The sequence below is a fragment of the Oncorhynchus gorbuscha genome, linkage group LG11, assembly GCF_021184085.1.
Source record: "Oncorhynchus gorbuscha isolate QuinsamMale2020 ecotype Even-year linkage group LG11, OgorEven_v1.0, whole genome shotgun sequence".
Lineage (NCBI taxonomy): Eukaryota > Metazoa > Chordata > Actinopteri > Salmoniformes > Salmonidae > Oncorhynchus > Oncorhynchus gorbuscha.
This window is the reverse complement of record NC_060183.1, coordinates 73,067,247-73,088,277: the sequence shown is the minus strand read 5'-3', so window position 1 is coordinate 73,088,277 and position 21,031 is coordinate 73,067,247. Positions and strand designations below refer to the sequence as shown.

Here is a 21,031-nt window from a genome sequence, read left to right as displayed (position 1 = left end):
TGTTCAGAAATCCACAGGCTCGAGCGGTCACGACCGGGCAGTCGAAAATTCCAAATAGTATCCGTAAAGTTAGAAACATGTCAAACGTTTTTTTAATAATCAATCCCCAGGTTGTTTTTACAATATATAATTGCTGATATTTCAACCGGACGATAGCTTCTTCAATAGGAGAGAGAGAGAAAATGTCTGCTCCACTCTGTTGGCGCATGCAAAAAGCTGCTGGCACCCGGCCATCAAATGACACGATGTGATCTTTCTCTTTGGTTCCTACCCTGTCACAATAACTCCTCCCTGGCATTTTTATTCATTGTCATGTCAAAGACTGTATTCAAAGTGCCCACTATTAAATTAATTATAGAATTATAATAATTATAATATTTTTATGATTCCAACAGTTCACCTAAGTGTCAAATCGCAACTGCAACATTTGGTTAAAAATAAGGCCTAGATTGTTTGCCCCATATCTTGCAGCCCTACATCGCAGTGTGGGAATTGCCATAAATGAGCACAGGAAATGCAGAAATGTATTTTTTTTAAATTGGGTTGAACAGTATAAAGAATGGAGAAAGACCCATTGAAAATCACTTAGAATGTTTGTATGTATGTACAGTTGAAGATGGAAGTTTACATACACTTAGGTCGGAGACATTAAAACTTGTTTTTCAACCACTCCACAAATGTATTGTTAAAAAACTATAGTTTGGCAAGTGAGTTAGGACATCTACTTTGTGCATGACACAAGTCATTTTTACAACAACTGTTTACAGAAAGATTATTTCACTTATAATTCACTGTATCACAATTCCAGTGGGTCAGAAGTTTACATACACTAAGTTGACACCATGTCGCTGATCCTTAGCTGACAAAACAGGCAATGAAAAGGTTCCTGTCTCAAGTGCACTCTAAACTGAGAGCTTTCACCTGCAGTAGGCATGATCAATGCAAAGGGAAGAGACATGGGCCACGTTCCAGGCTGACTACATTGCAGTCGCCTGCCAGATCAAAACATTGGTTGACGTGTGCAACGCCTGGAACGCCAACCTTATGATATGTTGATGCTGTTTAAATTGACCTTATGTCTTTTCTAGTGACCCAACGATACTACATTTTTGGCCGATACCCGATATTTTCCTTGCCAAAAACAACTATTCCGAAAACCGATATTTACAATTTGAGCTGACTTTTAAGCATTCTAGTGAAGTTAAATAGTTACACATGGACGCAGAGGTCTAAGGCCCTGCATCTCAGTGCAAGAGGCATCACTACAGTCCCTGGTTCGAATCCAGGCTGTATCACATCCGGCCGTGATTGGGAGTCTCATAGGGCGCACAATTGGCCCAGCGTGGTCCAGGTTTGGTCGGGGTAGGACGTCATTGTAAATAATAATTTGTTCTTAACTGACTTGCCTAGCTAAATAAAGGTTTTAAACACACACACACACACCAAAAAGTTGTTGTTGGCATTCGCAGATGTCCCCATTACCAGTAAAACATAATCAAAACGTATTTCTTTCACTCTACTTGCAGTGCTGTTTCGTTCATTTGTTCAGTCATTTTATTCTCAACCAGGATTTCATCATCAAATCAATGTGTCAAGAAAATATTTACAAAATAAACTAAAGTAAAAAAATTCAATTAACAATGAAATAACAATAATGAGGCTATATTATATGTAGGGGTACCGGTACCGAGTCAGTGTGCAGGGGTACAGGTTAGTTGAGTTAATAAACAGCGAGTAGCAGCAGTGTACAAAACAAATGGAAGGGGGGGTCAATGTAAGTAGTCCGGTGGCCATTTGATTAATTGTTCAGCAGTCTTATGGCTTGGATGTAGAAGCTGTTAAGGAGCCTTTTGGTCCTAGATTTGGTGCCCCAGTACCGCGGTAGCAGAGAAAACAGTCTATGACTTGGGTAAATGGAGTCTGACAATTTTATAGGCTTTCCTCTGACACCACCTATTATATAGGTTCTGGATTGCAGGAAGCTTGGCCCCAGTGATGTACTGGGCTGTACGCACTACCCTCTGTAGTGCCTTGCGGTCAGATGCCGAGCAGTTGCCATACCAGGCGGTGAGATGCTCTCGATGGTGCAGCTGTAGAACTTTTTGAGGATCTGCCAAATCTTTTCAGTCACCTGAGGAATAGGTTTTGTCGTGCCCTCTTCACGACTGTCTTGGTGTGCTTAGACCATGAAAGTTCGTTGGTGATGTGGACACCAAGGAACTTGAAGCTCACATTGAGGGAGAGGTTGTTGTCCTGACACCACACAGACAGTTCTATGACCACCTCCCTATAGGCTGTCTCATCGTTGTCAGTGATCAGGCCAACCACTATTGTGTCGTCAGAAAACTTAATGACGGTGTTGGAGTTGTGTTTGCCTACCCTTACCACCTGGGGGCGGCCCGTCAGGAAGTTCAGGATCCAGTTTTAGAGGGAGGTGTTTAGTCCCAGGGTCCTTAGCTTAGTGATGAGCTACGTGGGCACAAATGTGTTGACCGCTGAGCTGTAGTCAATGAACAGCATTCTCACATAGGTGTTCCTTTTGTCCAGGTGGGGAAGGGCAGTGTTGGGTGCATGTCATACATGTCAAGCAGTGAAGTTTCAGCTCTGTCTGTCTGTGGTCTCTCTTCCTCAGTGTGCACCGTTACTGTGTCTGTTTCCATCTGGTCCTGCTGTGTCTGTAACATTTCACTTTAACCCTGTTTCTCGTCTGCATCAAAGTAGCGGTCCTTGTACCTAGCATCGAGCATGGTAGCGACACAGTAAAGAGAGAATGCCACCGAATCGCTTGTTCACAGCCTGTGTTGGCAGTTTTGTTGAGCAGGCGTTTCGTTTCAATGCCATGACAGAAGCTATCACATCTGCTGCAGGTGCAGTTAATGAGCTTATTTCTCGAGTCAGTTGTTCGAAAGGAGCTAGCGAGTGTGTTTCCAAGTTTCAAACATGTTCTCAAATGCCATTGAAATGGCAGCAGCGGTATGACAACCAGCACATTCATAAGCATGCAATATGACTTTTTTACTCTTTTAAATGACTGCTCGATCCACACAGCACACATTGTGGGCTAGTTTAAGAATGCTGTGTTGCACATGTAGTGCAACATTTTACGTGGTGTCATTACGTCATGTACCTACGTTATATAGGTCTGCACATCAGCTTTGACATCCGTTTTGCACATCAGTGTTAAACTAGACATCGGGTCAATACCGATGTTGGCATTTGTAGCTAATATCGAATGCCGATTCCGAATATGTTCACCGATATATTGTCCACCAACTGCCTGTAGAGAGTACACTTTTATTAGGCCTAGTTATATGGTTAGTCTCTGCATTGTCCTCATATATTATGTACTTTGTCTATTGCAGCATTCACCCAGTATAATGGAATTGCTCTTTCTGTGTAAATACGGAATACAGTCTTGGGACCAGGCTACGAGGTCAGTGGTCAGAGCTGAGCCAGATGAGCCGCATTAGGAGTGTTTGAAACCAGACTAAACTAACTGCTCTCAGTCTCAGATAAGCTGTCTTGAGTTTTACCTCCTCACTTCACCAGACAAATGTGTTCTACTACTACTACTACAGACTCATGCATAAAAGTGGGTGGGTTGGCCCACAAACACAGACATATACACACACAAACACAGTGGAGACAGACCTTCAATTAATAAAGGGATCATAAATGATGTATGGGGCATCCTAGAGCGAGGAAGGAGATTCCCCCTCATTCAAGGAAAAGAGAGGAAGAGGAGAGGGAGAGGAAGAGGAAATGTGTTTGGCATCTTAATCCATCTCAAACTACAAAGTGCAGTGTTCTCACTAAACAGTAGTGTGGCTGTCACTGCAGTAGTCTTCATGGGCTAGGATACTAAGTACACAGAGCTGGTTTAAAATCAAGGTGCATCACTCTCTCCATATAAAAATACTACGCTAGCTCTAGTAGATTAAGTCTAGTATTTTACATGGAGATTTCCACACCTTGTGTTTACTTGCAGTATTCACTTAAGTTAGGCCAGCACTTCCACTCCAGATGTTTGAGCAGTGAGTACACCTAGGCAGTTCAAAATATTTGGAGATACTATTTGAGATACAATATCTATTCGTTAACATTTCAACATGGTCAAATCTATTCATATGAAGGTGTTAATGAAATAGCTTTGTCCTGTATTGTTGGTGTTTGTATGGAGTGAGTCCACAGTGGTAGAACAGAGGGGTGTTCAGCTTATTATCACAGGTCTGTCACAGGCACCGGCAGTCCTTTGATCCTTTTCTCTCTCAGCCATGTTAAATATGTAGGGAGCTGCCTGGATAAAGAGAAAGGTTGCTGCAGAGCACAACGTGTCATGGTGATAATGTAAACAGATGCAAGGTTTGGCACAACCCCCAGCAAAACATTATGTTCCTACATTCTGATGCTTACGCAAGTCTTCGCTGGTACACACGGTGAGATATTTCACTTTAATGTGGGGAGAACAGACCCTATTGTAATGTGGGGAGAGCAGACCCTATTGTAATGTGGGGAGAACAGACCCCATTGTAATGTGGGGAGAACAGACCCTATTGTAATGTGGGGAGAACAGACCCTATTGTAATGTGGGGAGAACAGACCCTATTGTAATGTGGGGAGAACAGACCCTATTGTAATGTGGGGAGAACAGACCCTATTGTAATGTGGGGAGAACAGACCCTATTTTAATGTGGGGAGAACAGACCCTATTGTAATGTGGGGAGAACAGACCCTATTTTAATGTGTGGAGAACAGACCCTATTTTAATGTGTGGAGAACAGACCCCATTTTAATGTGGGGAGAGCAGACCCCATTGTAATGTGGGGAGAGCAGACCCCATTTTAATGTGGGGAGAGCAGACCCTATTTTAATGTGGGGAGAGCAGACCCCATTTTAATAAGGGGAGAACAGACCCTATTGTAATGTGGGGAGAACAGACCCTATTGTAATGTGGGGAGAACAGACCCTATTGTAATGTGGGGAGAACAGACCCTATTGTAATGTGGGGAGAGCAGACCCCATTGTAATGTGGGGAGAGCAGACCCTATTTTAATGTGGGGAGAACAGACCCTATTTTAATGTGGGGAGAACAGACCCTATTTTAATGTGGGGAGAGCAGACCCCATTTTAATAAGGGGAGAACAGACCCTATTTTAATGTGGGGAGAGCAGACCCTATTTTAATGTGGGGAGAGCAGACCCCATTTTAATAAGGGGAGAACAGACCCTATTTTAATGTGGGGAGAGCAGACCCCATTTTAATAAGGGAAGAACAGACCCTATTTTAATAAGGGGAGAACAGACCCTATTTTAATGCATCTTGGGCATAATCCCCAAACCCTGCAGAGCCGCAACTCACTCCATCCTATCCCCACAGGCGCAATAGGGGTTGGGGTTTCCATGGCAACACCACCATGGCCGGCGCCGGTTGCCCTGCACTGTGATGGCGGCTGAGAGCGGAGACTGATTGGGGGATGGACACAGGGGGGAGCAACATGGCCAATGGCCAGCCATAGGTTGTTATTCAGGTGGGAGACCATGGTGTACTGTAGGGTATACGCCGCATATCCACTTATTTTTCAGTGGGCATTCAATGTACTCACTTTTTAATCCCCACGATGTGCATCAAAGTAGTGCAGTGGAGGTATACGCTGTATCAATTAATAAGGCTCATGGAACAGATCAGAATGTTTAGCTTAAAATGTTGATGAACTATTATTTCTTCACATTTAAAGTGAAGCAATGTGCACACAGCGTTAGGCCTACGCGTGAATGTTCCCAAATGCAATGTGCACACAGCGTTAGGCCTACGCGTGAATGTTCCCAAATGCAATGTGCACACAGCGTTAGGCCTACGCGTGAATGTTCCCAAATGCAATGTGCACACAGCGTTAGGCCTACGCGTGAATGTTCCCAAATGCAATGTGCACACAGCGTTAGGCCTACGCGTGAATGTTCCCAAATGCAATGTGCACACAGCGTTAGGCCTACGCGTGAATGTTCCCAAATGCAATGTGCACACAGCGTTAGGCCTACGCGTGAATGTTCCCAAATGCAATGTGCACACAGCGTTAGGCCTACGCGTGAATGTTCCCAAATGCAATGTGCACACAGCGTTAGGCCTACGCGTGAATGTTCCCAAATGCAATGTGCACACAGCGTTAGGCCTACGCGTGAATGTTCCCAAATGCAATGTGCACACAGCGTTAGGCCAATGTGCACACAGCGTTAGGCCTACGCGTGAATGTTCCCAAATGCAATGTGCACACAGCGTTAGGCCTACGCGTGAATGTTCCCAAATGCAATGTGCACACAGCGTTAGGCCTACGCGTGAATGTTCCCAAATGCAATGTGCACACAGCGTTAGGCCTACGCGTGAATGTTCCCAAATGCAATGTGCACACAGCGTTAGGCCTACGCGTGAATGTTCCCAAATGCAATGTGCACACAGCGTTAGGCCTACGCGTGAATGTTCCCAAATGCAATGTGCACACAGCGTTAGGCCTACGCGTGAATGTTCCCAAATGCAATGTGCACATGTTCCCAAAGCGTTAGGCCTACGCGTGAATGTTCCCAAATGCAATGTGCACACAGCGTTAGGCCTACGCGTGAATGTTCCCAAATGCAATGTGCACACAGCGTTAGGCCTACGCGTGAATGTTCCCAAATGCAATGTGCACACAGCGTTAGGCCTACGCGTGAATGTTCCCAAATGCAATGTGCACACAGCGTTAGGCCTACGCGTGAATGTTCCCAAATGCAATGTGCACACAGCGTTAGGCCTACGCGTGAATGTTCCCAAATGCAATGTGCACACAGCGTCCCAAATGCAAGGCCTACGCGTGAATGTTCCCAAATGCAATGTGCACACAGCGTTAGGCCTACGCGTGAATGTTCCCAAATGCAATGTGCACACAGCGTTAGGCCTACGCGTGAATGTTCCCAAATGCAATGTGCACACAGCGTTAGGCCTACGCGTGAATGTTCCCAAATGCAATGTGCACACAGCGTTAGGCCTACGCGTGAATGTTCCCAAATGCAATGTGCACATGTTCCCAAATGCAATGTGCACACAGCGTAGGCCTACGCGTGAATGTTCCCAAATGCAATGTGCACACAGCGCGTGAATGTTCCCAAATGCAATGTGCACACAGCGTTAGGCCTACGCGTGAATGTTCCCAAATGCAATGTGCACACAGCGTTAGGCCTACGCGTGAATGTTCCCAAATGCAATGTGCACACAGCGTTAGGCCTACGCGTGAATGTTCCCAAATGCAATGTTACGCGTGAATGTTCCCAAATGCAATGTGCACACAGCGTTAGGCCTACGCGTGAATGTTCCCAAATGCAATGTGCACACAGCGTTAGGCCTACGCGTGAATGTTCCCAAATGCAATGTGCACACAGCGTTAGGCCTACGCGTGAATGTTCCCAAATGCAATGTGCACACAGCGTTAGGCCTACGCGTGAATGTTCCCAAATGCAATGTGCACACAGCGTTAGGCCTACGCGTGAATGTTCCCAAATGCAATGTTCCCAAATGCAATGTGCAGCGTTAGGCCTACGCGTGAATGTTCCCAAATGCAATGTGCACACAGCGTTAGGCCTACGCGTGAATGTTCCCAAATGCAATTGCACACAGCGTTAGGCCTACGCGTGAATGTTCCCAAATGCAATTTGCGGGAAAAATCTTTCTAAAATGCTCACCACACAACCACACACGGTTTAGAAATATCCGTTAGGAATTTAGAAAGAGGTGAGATCTAAAGATGCAACAACTATTATCGGTTGCTAATATGACTAGGATGCCTTTGGCTGCTAGACAATGAAAAATAAAGTTGGAAGAAAACCAATAGAACAGCAGTACGCATACGAGGAAGTCTTTAGAAAACAATTGGCTCTATGGAGGGATTTTGGCTATAGGCTACTTTGAAGCAAGGTAAGACATGCCTCATAATATGAAGTAAAACGTCAGTTTCAAGCAGGAAAAATAAAGCAATGTTGATGATAGGCCTACAGTGCCTTCAGAAAGTCTTCACACCACTTGAAGTTTTCAATTTTTCTTTAGTTAGACTGAATTTAAAATTGATTAAATGTTTTACACTGGCCTACACACAATACCCCATAATGTCAAAATGGAATTATGTTTTTACAAATTAATACAAAATGAAAAGCTGAAATGTTTTGAGTCAATAAGTATTCAACCCCTTTGTTATGGCAAGCCTAAATAAGTTCAGGAGTAAATATTTTCTTAACAAGTCACATAATAAGTTGCATGGACTCACTGTGTGTATAATAATAGGGATTAACATGATTGTTGAATGACTACCTCATCTCTGTACCCCACACACACCTGTAAGGTCCCCCAGCCGAGCAGTGAATTTCCAACACAGATTCAACCACAAAGTCCAAGGTGGTTTTCCAATGCCTCGCAAAGAAGGGCACCCATTGGTAGACGGGTAAACAAAACAAAAACATTGAATATCCCTTTCAGTATGGTGAAGTTATTAATTACACTTTGAATGATGTATCAATAAACCCAGTCACTACAAAGATATAGGCATCCTTACTAACTCAGTTGCCAGAGAGGAAGGAAACCACTCAGGGATTTGAGGCCAATGGTGACTTAAACAGCTAGAGTTGAATGAAGCCTGTACAGAATAAAAATATTCCAAAACATGCATCCTGTTTGCAACAAGGCACTAAAGTAATACTGCAAAAAATGTAGCAAAGCAATTCACTCTTTGTCCTGAATACAAAGTATTGTATTGGATATGCCCCAAACATATTACTGAGTACCACTCTCCATATTTTCAGACACTTACCCAGAAAAACACATTTGACAGTTGAAATTGCTGTATTGACTCAGGGGGTTGAATACTTACCTAAAGACAATAGATTTATGAAAAATAAAACACTACAAATGTTTGAATATTTCATCCACTTTGACAGAGTATTTTGTGTAGATTGTTGACAAACAAAATGACAAATCCATTTGAATCCCATTTTATAACACAACAAAATGTAGAAAAAGTGAAGGAGGTGTGAATACTTTCTGAAGGCACTATAACAGTCTTCTGGTAGATGGAAAGGCTTTCCCCCAAACACATCTCTATTCAATGTTAACTAGCTACAAAGTCATCTTCCACTGGGAACAGATGTCAATTCAACGTCTAATCCACGTGGGTTCACGTAATTCCATTGAAATGACATGGAAACAACACTGATTTAACCAGTGTGTACCCAACTGAGCAATGTATACGTGGAAGAATGATATCATGATTATTTGCATCAACCCAGTGACCATTTGTTTTGCAAATGTGTTACAGAAACACCGCTAGAGGTCTGCTTTGGAATTAAAGGGCACATACACTAAAAACAAATCTACATTTCTAAAACTTCCCAGACTTCCAAAGTTGTCTCCTGATGTGGTTTAAGTATTGTTGTGACCTTAGAAAAACAACTAAATTGGATGTTCTATTAAAAAAAAGTGTGACTGAGTGAAAACCCGAACATAATGGAAAAAATCTGAAACCTGTGAATTTCTGAGTCATTTGACAGCCTCGTTTATCTGTTTCAAAAGTAGGCCTACTATTAGCTTACTAGCACAGTACAGCTTAGATTGGCCTGACTGTGAAAGACCAACATGGGAGTTCTCATTGTAGGTAATTCAGAGTGTATGTCACGGTGTTCTCATAGAATGTTTCCACACAGGGCACCTTTTCTTCGTCGGGTGGGCCGTTTGGGGAAATTTGGGGCAAATTAAAAGTATACGCACTTTTCCAGACACCACTAAACCACTGATGGGAGAGGTCTACGGAGGGATCTGACAAACAAAGGCACCTTGGATAACTTATAAGCTGCTGCCCCCCCCCCCCCTAATCATCACCATGGGATAAGAGTACACCGTAACTCAGAGCTCTCCATTACTTCAGTGTTCACACTGGTCCCAGAATTCAGGATCTTAGTGAGCAATCTGTCCAGCATCTAATGTGCAATTAAAATAATTATAAGATGGCAATGTTATTTGCCTTTTGGTAGGCAGTTGGTTCTTTTCAACAAAGATCACAGATAAACGAAGCGTATGCACATGAAAGGGCCCTATTAAACCAAAACAGTTCACTGAGGTTTCTAGGGTAAAGACTATGAGAAATTGTATTTGCAATTACATAACAATTTCTCCACAGAAATCTAATAATTTTTCCACTACGTTTTAAGGAAATCAGTCCAAACATATTCTAGTCATATGCCAGAAGCCTATAAGTTACCACAGACACAGTGAGGCATAATTAATGATTGATGTCCATGGAACCGACATGCAGCTGGCACGTAACCAACCTACTCACTTGGACAGAAATTGGACAACCCTGAAATGAAACGGACTGCTTTCAAAGCAGAGGACTGAAAGTATCCAGGAGGATACATCTCCGTTCTATTTATTATTCACATCAGGTTTTGTGAACCCACAGCACCGGCAGTCAGGACGCCAAGTGAATTTCACCTCAGACTGACGGAGAGTTCTTTATCTAACAGTTATTTTCTAAGCGATAATGAACAAGTCCAGTTAAGATGAAGTCTACTGCCTACCCTCTATGGTATATCTAACTGACCCTCTATGGTATATCTAACTGACCCTCTATGGTATATCTAACTGACCCTCTATGGTATATCTAACTGACCCTCTATGGTATATCTAACTGACCCTCTATGGTATATCTAACTGACCCTCTATGGTATATCTAACTGACCCTCTATGGTATATCTAACTGACCCTCTATGGTATATCTAACTGACCCTCTATGGTATATCTAACTGACCCTCTATGGTATATCTAACTGACCCTCTATGGTATATCTAACTGACCCTCTATGGTATATCTAACTGACCCTCTATGGTATATCTAACTGACCCTCTATGGTATATCTAACTGACCCTCTATGGTATATCTAACTGACCCTCTATGGTATATCTAACTGACCCTCTATGGTATATCTAACTGACCCTCTATGGTATATCTAACTGACCCTCTATGGTATATCTAACTGACCCTCTATGGTATATCTAACTGACCCTCTATGGTATATCTAAACTATGGTATATCTAACTGACCCTCTATGGTATATCTAACTGACCCTCTATGGTATATCTAACTGACCCTCTATGGTATATCTAACTGACCCTCTATGGTATATCTAACTGACCCTCTATGGTATATCTAACTGACCCTCTATGGTATATCTAACTGACCCTCTATGGTATATCTAACTGACCCTCTATGGTATATCTAACTGACCCTCTATGGTATATCTAACTGACCCTCTATGGTATATCTAACTGAACTATGATCTAACTGACCCTCTATGGTATATCTAACTGACCCTCTATGGTATATCTAACTGACCCTCTATGGTATATCTAACTGACCCTCTATGGTATATCTAACTGACCCTCTATGGTATATCTAACTGACCCTCTATGGTATATCTAACTGACCCTCTATGGTATATCTAAACTATGGTATATCTAACTGACCCTCTATGGTATATCTAACTGACCCTCTATGGTATATCTAACTGACCCTCTATGGTATATCTAACTGACCCTCTATGGTATATCTAACTGACCCTCTATGGTATATCTAACTGACCCTCTATGGTATATCTAACTGACCCTCTATGGTATATCTAACTGACCCTCTATGGTATATCTAACTGACCCTCTATGGTATATCTAACTGACCCTCTATGGTATATACCCTCTATGGTATATCTAACTGACCCTCTATGGTATATCTAACTGACCCTCTATGGTATATCTAACTGACCCTCTATGGTATATCTAACTGGTATATCTAACTGACCCTCTATGGTATATCTAACTGACCCTCTATGGTATATCTAACTGACCCTCTATGGTATATCTAACTGACCCTCTATGGTATATCTAACTGACCCTCTATGGTATATCTAACTGTATATCTAACCCTCTATGGTATATCTAACTGACCCTCTATGGTATATCTAACTGACCCTCTATGGTATATCTAACTGACCCTCTATGGTATATCTAACTGACCCTCTATGGTATATCTAACTGACCCTCTATGGTATATCTAACTGACCCTCTATGGTATTTCACAAAAAAACAGATTTGTTCAAATTCGTTATAAACCAAGGGGCATGAATCCTAACATTCCCAACGGGGGGGGGCAAGCCAGCCGACACAGAAAAGTCTGAGTTTTGGCCTTTAAATGTTACCAGCATATCCACCAACGCAGCAGAGCCTCAGTGGATGAACACAACAGTAGTCTGTCGGGAGGAGGGGGTAGAGAATGATGTGCCTGTCCTAATACTGTAGTGTACACCCACCAGCTCCAGCGTACTGCATAATTGATGCTGCATCTGGCAGAAAACAGTGGAACTTGTTTCTTCCAATCCCTATGATGAAGAGAAATGTCCTCCCTTCCCCATCTACTAAGAGTCAGTTTCCATTAGCCAAAGTAGCTGAGGGGCTGACGTTTGTCAGGGGCTCTGACAGGAGTATGGGTGGTGATGGGCAGAAGAGGGATGAGGGGAGAGACTGCACCATGCATGCACTAGTCCAGAGTCCAGACAGAGAGGCTTCATCATGAACTTATTGATCGGAGCCCCATCAGACGTAACAGCGTTCTGCCCACCTTAGAGTAGAGGAGAATGAAAGCACCGAGGGTGGCGTTGAGGAGAATGAAAGCACCGAGGGTAGAGTAGAGGAGAATGCAAGCACCGAGGGTAGCGTAGAGGAGAATGAAAGCACCGAGGGTAGCGTAGAGGAGAATGAAAGCACCGAGGGTAGCGTAGAGGAGAATGAAAGCACCGAGGGTAGAGTAGAGGAGAATGAAAGCACCGAGTGTAGAGTTGAGGAGAATGAAAGCACCAGAGGGTAGCGTAGAGGAGAATGAAAGCACCGAGGGTAGAGTTGAGGAGAATGAAAGCACCAGGGTAGAGGAGAATGAAAGCACCGAGGGTAGAGAAGAATGAAAGCACCGAGGGTAGAGGAGAGGAGAATGAAAGCACTGAGGGTAGAGGAGAGGAGAATGAAAGCACCAGGGTAGAGGAGAATGAAAGCACCGAGGGTAGAGGAGAGGAGAATGAAAGCACCAGGGTAGAGGAGAATGAAAGCACCGGGGGTAGAGGAGAATGAAAGCACCGAGGGTAGAGTAGAGGAGAATGAAAGCACTGAGGGTAGAGTAGAGGAGAATGAATGCACCGAGGGTAGAGTAGAATGAATGCACCGAGGGTAGAGTAGAGGAGAATGAATGCACCGAGGGTAGAGTAGAGGAGAATGAAAGCACCGAGGGTAGAGGAGAATGAAAGCACCGAGGGTAGCGTAGAATGAAAGCACCGAGGGTAGCGTAGAATGAAAGCACCGAGGGTAGAGTTGAGGAGAATGAAAGCACCGAGGGTAGAGTAGAGGAGAATGAAAGCACCGAGGGTAGAGTAGAGGAGAATGAAAGCACCGAGGGTAGAGTAGAGGAAAATGAAAGCACCGAGGGTAGAGTAGAGGAGAATGAAAGCACCGAGGGTAGAGTAGAGGAGAATGAAAGCACCGAGGGTAGAGTAGAGGAAAATGAAAGCACCGAGGGTAGAGTAGAGGAGAATGAAAGCACTGAGGGTAGAGTAGAGGAGAATGAAAGCACCGAGGGTAGAGTTGAGGAGAATGAAAGCACCGAGGGTAGAGTTGAGGAGAATGAAAGTACCGAGGGTAGAGGAGAATGAAAGCACCGAGGGTAGAGGAGAATGAAAGCACCGAGGGTAGAGGAGAATGAAAGCACTGAGGGTAGAGTAGAGGAGAATTAAAGCACCGAGGGTAGAGTAGAGGAGAATGAAAGCACCGAGGGTAGCCTAGAGGAGAATTAAAGCACCAAGGGTAGAGTAGACGAGAATGAAAGCCCTGAGAGTAGAGTAGAGGAGAATTAAAGCACTGAGGAGTTAATGGTATTGTCCCTAGTGGCACTGTTTAAAGGCTGATAAAAATTATGCTAATTGAAATACTTTTTCTAATATTCTTTTTTTACACTACATGCAGGATATACTGTATCATACAATGCATACAGTAAGCCCATTGATCAACATGTTCTACCACCACAACCCAACCGAACACACAAACTAAGAAATAAACATTTCTATCCACAAAGATCAAACCTCATGTCATTACAAACAGAAATGGCCTTTTCACTTGTGGGGATCAATGCATCAAGTATTTGCAGTACACAACTATGTTGGTCAGAATATGTGTCCTTGGACAAGTGTCTGGTGTGGAGTGTCTGATTGTGGGGGTGGGGGCACACAGAGGTCTTGCAGCAGGCTTGAATCGTGTCCAACAGCCACAGCACAACAGGCCATCCACTGCTGGGACACCAGTGATAAAACACTGCCAACATTCACATTGACATATTTGAAGATAAAATGTGTGTATAGTGTTTATTTGTAACATGTATACTTAATGTTTAAAGGGGAATGTCTGTGTGTAAGTGGTGCATGATATGCATACTTATATAGATGCATGTCATGTGTACGACAATCCATAGAAAAACAGTTCGTTTTCCACCACAACATAAAAACCTAGAATATTTTTCAAAGCAATAGACCATTATGAAAATATACATTAATATTTGACGATTTAAAAACAAAATAGCCTACCATTTAGGCCTGCCCTGCTTTGAATTGTAAATGACACATTCAGTGTGGATGCCCTGAAGGAATCCTATGCTGAATTAACCAGGGGAGGTTAACTCCAGTAGCAGGCAGACCTGGGTTCGAATACCATTTCAAATCTTTCAAATTCTTTAAGTGTTTACTTTAGCCTACCTGGAATGCCATTTTCCAACTATCTATTGGTTCCATTAAGTCAGTTGAGCTCAATCAAGCAACGATAAAGTATATGAAATGATTTCAAATAGTATTTAAATTCAGGTCTGCTTCTGGCAGGCTGGAAGTGAATGTGTGCACTGGATCTAAGACATCACTGCATAACTGCCAGACCGGATTAGCCGCAGAGGCACTTAGCATTGGCCCGCTTCTGGGAGGACAAATCTGTTCACCATAAATACCTTCAACTTTAAAAAGAGTATTTACATTTTAAGCCATTTGAAAAAATATTTTCAATAGGAAGCAATGCTTTGCAGAATCGTTTTATATATAGGCTGATGACTAAGACTTTCCGTTGGTAGAAATAATCCCAAGTGCCTGCCCACACACATATCTCTGAAGTTAAATCTGAAGTCTTGAATGGTCTCGGATTACATGTCTTTCCCTCTTTCCTTGAAAGTTGACAGCTGCTTTGGACTCCTAGATTGGGGTTTAGACCATATTTTTCTCTAATCTCACATCCTGTAAAAGCAGTGAAAAGGTATTGACGACCAGCCGAACCACTCAACCACTAAATTGATGCAAACGTGGGGACATCCATTTCAGTCCAATATGAAGCTCTTATCTCAATCCCTGCAAGTTCAGTGGCTATTTCAAAAGGGGCAAAAAGGCATCAACAACCACTCAACCACTCATTTAAATACAAACAAGAGGACATCCATTTCAGAATTTCAGAGCAGTATCAAGCTTTAGTCATTGTAATTCCACATCACACAGCCAAAAAAGCAAAACATACTCAACAGGGCTGCGATCTTGAGCCACTCTCTCCATAGGTCTCTCTCTATGGGGACCCTGCAGGCTGATTTTGACATTTTCCATCTGGCCATAATGAAATTCTAGTTGACACGATTAGTAGCCGTGACTGGGGGCTACAGTGCACACAGACGGCGTGACGGAAGGCTACAGTGCAACACAGACGGCGCGACGGAAGGCTACAGTGCAACACAGACGGCGTGACGGAAGGCTGCAGTGCAACACAGACGGCGTGACGGAAGGCTGCAGTGCAACACAGGCAGCGTGACAGAAGGCTGCAGTGCAACACAGGCAGCGTGACGGAAGGCTGCAGTGCAACACAGGCAGCGTGACAGAAGGCTGCAGTGCAACACAGACGGCGTGACGGAAGGCTGCAGTGCAACACAGGCAGCGTGACGGAAGGCTGCAGTGCAACACAGGCAGCGTGACAGAAGGCTGCAGTGCAACACAGGCAGCGTGACAGAAGGCTGCAGTGCAACACAGGCAGCGTGACGGAAGGCTGCAGTGCAACACAGGCAGCGTGACGGAAGGCTGCGGTGCAACACAGGCAGCGTGACGGAAGGCTGCGGTGCAACACAGGCAGCGTGACGGAAGGCTGCAGTGCAACACAGGCAGCGTGACGGAAGGCTGCAGTGCAACACAGGCAGCGTGACAGAAGGCTGCAGTGCAACACAGGCAGCGTGACAGAAGGCTGCAGTGCAACACAGACGGCGTGACGGAAGGCTGCAGTGCAACACAGGCAGCGTGACAGAAGGCTGCAGTGCAACACAGACGGCGTGACGGAAGGCTGCAGTGCAACACAGGCAGCGTGACAGAAGGCTGCAGTGCAACACAGACGGCGTGACGGAAGGCTGCAGTGCAACACTGGCAGCGTGACAGAAGGCTGCAGTGCAACACAGACGGCGTGACGGAAGGCTGCAGTGTGTCCGAGTTAGGGTTGCACATTTTGGGGAATATTCAGAGGTGGAAGCTTTCCGTGGGAATTAACGGGAATATATGGGAATTAACAGAAATATGCAAATTAATATTAATAGCATTTAAAATGTTGATTTTTTTAAACCATATATGGAGACAGAAACATAAACCGTTTACCTTATCATAAGTAGACATAATTACATCCTTCCAATAGAAGGCCAACAACATTTCAACCCTTGTATGGTCAGCATGTTGCATGCTCCCAAACAAGGACCAGTTGCAGTCTGAGGCTGCTGATGTTGGTGGGATTTGGAGGATGATGGAGGCAACAGGGGAAAGAGTCTCGGATCCACAAAGTCCCTTCCACCAGGTGGCTGATGAGATATGTTGGCACGACTGCCATATTGCATCTCCAGCCCAAAGCCCTTGCTTGGAAGTGTACTTCGCCAGACTGCCAATAACCTTGCCCTCATCCAGGCCAAGGTGGAGAGACACGGTAGTGATGACACCATAGGCCTTGTTGATCTCTGCACCAGACAGGATGCTCTTGCCAGCATACTTGGGGTCCAACAACATGTACACTGCGGCTTGTATGGGCTTCAGGCAGAAGTCTTCACACTTTTTGATGCATTTCAGAACTGCAGTTTCCTCTGCTTGAAACAACAGTTAAGTGGGCAGGGCAGTACGGATTTCATCCCTTACATTTGCAAGCAGAGTCTGAACATCAGACAGGATGGCGTTGTCATCCCTCAATCCGTGCAATGGCTACAGCTATAGGTTTCAGGAGTCTCAGGCTGCTTACCACTCTCTCCCAAAATACATAATCCAGGACGATTCTCTTGATGGGGCTGTCCATATCAGCAGACTGTGATATGGCCATTTCTTGGAGCGACCTCTTCTTCTCGAAGAGATTGTAAAACATGATGACAACACCACCCCAATGGGTGTTGCTGGGCAGCTTCAATGTGGTGTTCTTATTCTTCTCACTTTGCTTGGTGAGGTAGATTGCTGCTATAACTTGATGACCGTTCACATACCTAACCATTTCCTTGGCTCTCTTGTCTTCAATGCATGAGCAGCACAGCCAATGGGTGTGATGTGAGGAAGGATTCCTCTACTTAAGACCAAGCAGCCTTCATGTTCGCAGCATTGTCTGTCACCAGTGCAAATACCCTCTGTGGTCCAAGGTCATTGATGACTGCCTTCAGCTCGTCAACAAAGTAGAGACCAGTGTGTCTGTTGTCCCTTGTGTCGGTGCTCTTGTAGAATACTGGTTGAGGGATGGAAATGATGTAGTTAATTATTCCTTGCCCACGAACATTCGACCACCCATGACAGATGATTGCAATGCAGTCTGCTTTCTCTATGATTTGCTTGACCTTCACTTGAACTCTGTTGAACTCAGAACCAGCAAATGAGTAGATAAAGCATGTCTGGTTGGAGGGGTGTATGCTGGACGAAGAACATTCAGAAATCTTTTCCAATACACATTGCCTATGAGCATCAGAGGTGAACTATTTGCATACACAGCTCGAGCAAGACATTCATCAGCATTTCTCTGAATACGTTCCTCCATTGAGTCAAACTTCTGATTCCAGGAGGACCATGAGCTGTTGCTATCGATAAGGTCTCTGATTCATCATTTTCACCTCAAATAGAAGTAGAGGGACTATTGTTAGAGGTTGCTTGTTGTGAGCGCTGAGGGAACTTTATGCACTTGGCCAGATGATTCTGCATCTTTGTTGCATTCTTCACATATGATTTGGCACAGTATTTGCAAATGTACACAGCTTTTCCTTCTACATTAGCTGCAGTGAAATGTCTCCACACATCAGATAGTGCCCGTGGCATTTTCCTGTAAAGATTTTTTTTAAATAAGTAAAAATAAAAACAAATACAATTCCCCGTACAGATAAATAGTTAAGCAGTTAGATTAAACAACTCCTTTTAAGAAAAATGTTTTAAAATGAAACAACTCCTTTTAAGAAAAATGTTTTAAAATGAAACATGTATGGAAACAGGTGAATTAACACTCAGTTAGCAGCAAGCAAGCTAAAACCCACATGCTAGAGAAAACTAACTAGCAGAAATTGTTAACAAGTTAGAAATTATTTAAATCACACTTTGCTGTAGGCTACTATTTACTAGTTAACAACAAATGTAAGAAAATAATGTTCACCCCACCCAGTATTGTAATCAAAACTTACCAGAAAGCATGTAGTCCCTGGCTCAGACAGAGTAGCAGTGTGGGCTCAATGGGATCTCATTAGTGTGCAAGATCTTGAGAATCAGCTGTACATGTGATGGAAAAGTACACTGCGCATGTGATGGAAGAACGCACTGTGCATGCAGAGGGTTGCAATTCCATTGAATTGGGGATAGTTTAACCAAAATATGACACACAACCTAGAATTGCTTTATGTGTATCCCACAAAAAAAGTTTCACTGTTATAAGCTAAGTTTTTTGATGAATTTAAGCAAAATTCCCCAAATTCCCGGGCTTAACTTCCCATGGAAAATTTACCGGGAAGTTTCCGACCCTATGCAACCTAGTCCGAGGCCCCACGCTGCTCAGCCTGTGACAAAAGCCTTTTTGGATGCAGAAACAGTGCGCTGGCCTGATGTCCACTTGAGCAAGCCCTTTGTTCTTTACAGAATGAATGTTTTATTTTTCTCCAAGCAGCAGGCTCAGAGATCTCCTCTTTTTGAAAAAGGAATTGTGACTAGTACTTGGAGAGGCAGCTTGAGACGGGGCTCCAATCAGTCATGAGAAGCCAGGAACAGGGCTGAGATCAATTCCATTTCAATTGAGCAGATTTTCTGCAACAAACAGGGTGACATTTTGATTGTGCCTGCTGAAATGGCACCGTAGTCAAAACAAACAGAATCAATTAAAATATGCAGTGAAGCACTTATGCTACTTCAAAGAAAGTCTGCAATGAATCAGATTCAACTGCATTGCATGCATCACTTATCCAACTTCAAGCCTTGTGAATTATTGCTACCTGCTTGTGGACATCGTTTGTAAATAAACACAGAGAAAAATATGGACTAATTGTATCTTTGGACCGCTTGTTTTACATTATCAACGTGGACCAAAGAGGTCAACAGGTCAATGAGAGCATTGTGACCGTCAGTCAGTGGGTATACAACTAATTTAAAAAGAAGCCAGAGCAAAGTGTCACTTGGCAGCAGATACGCCCTTAAATCAGCGAACTCCAGACATGGAATTTGCCGCAGGTCTTTAAAAGCCAACCGCAGACACCTGCCTAACATTGCCCAGTGACTGAATAACATTTGAATAATATAATAGTTAAATCCCATTTCATGCTGCCTTAAACCTAAAATATTCATGAGCCAGCAGTGCTAGGAGCTTCTAGCACCTGACGGTTTCTGGGCTAATTCATCCCCCTGACTTCCCCGTCCCTCCCCCTATTGTCTGGCTTTTCCACTTAATGAGAATGGCGGCCATTTTCACTGAACTGTGAAGCTCAAAAGCAGCGAGTGACAAGAATTTGAATGACAAGATAAGAGGGGAAGGAACCGTTGAAAAGTAAAACCTTTCTGCTAACTAATTAAGACACCCTGTTGAGGAACCATGAAGCAGATCCAAGGAAAAGAAGAAGGCCATGATTCTCTGATGAAGGTACAGATCACAGTTCTCCCACCCAAATGTCAAGCAGTGACATGAAATCATACAGCTAGATCTGCTGTAAACAGATAATCAGTTAACGGAGAGCAACAGAGTTCGACAGGGCCCAACGAGTAACTGGTTGAAATGACGTCTTACAACCAAACTGGTTAGTTATGCCCGCAGGGGAAACAATCATGAGCCTCACTCCCACTGACACACCCTTTTCACAGTACTATTCTGATCTCGGCATTATGAGAGAAAGCTACTACAAACCTAATCTGGCCCAACAGCTGGAGCCCTGTCTCTCTCTGTCGAGATGTTTATTTTGATTATCGATATCCACCATTTTTTAAAGTCCCATCTAACACAGCTGTAGCAGGCTTATTCCCTCTCTTGTCTTGATTTTAACCACACCCCTTTCAAGTCCCACTTTGTTGCACAGCGTTACCAGGCACTATGCAACCACCAATTCAAGCCTTGGGACAAGGTTACTACAACCCTGACAGGTGGCCTCCATGTCCCACTCAGAGTCCTATAATCAATGTCATTATCAATCACTCGAAACCTTTCTTCGCTGCACTTACTTACCAAGATCAATGAGTAGCCCTAGGAGGTCAGATATTGACCTATGTCCACTGACCTCCCTTTGTCCCCTTCATGGATGAAAGTCTTCATAAAATTCCCCCACAGCCAGTCTCCACAAGGCCCAGACCTAGGCTACAGCCTGTGGGTTGGTTGTGGCCAACCATACTGGTGCTGTTTTGAAGAAGCAGGCTATTCCTCACCATTACCTCACTAACAGAAATGAATGGACTCCTCAAAGC

The 21,031-nt window shown here is 43.8% G+C and overlaps 1 protein-coding gene across 2 annotated transcripts in view; it reads right to left on the bottom strand.

The window, feature by feature from the left end:
• LOC123989418 (multiple epidermal growth factor-like domains protein 9) overlaps positions 1-21,031 on the bottom strand; it is an 88,074-nt gene that overhangs the window by 27,184 nt on the left and 39,859 nt on the right. The gene's annotated exons all lie outside the window — the stretch shown is intronic.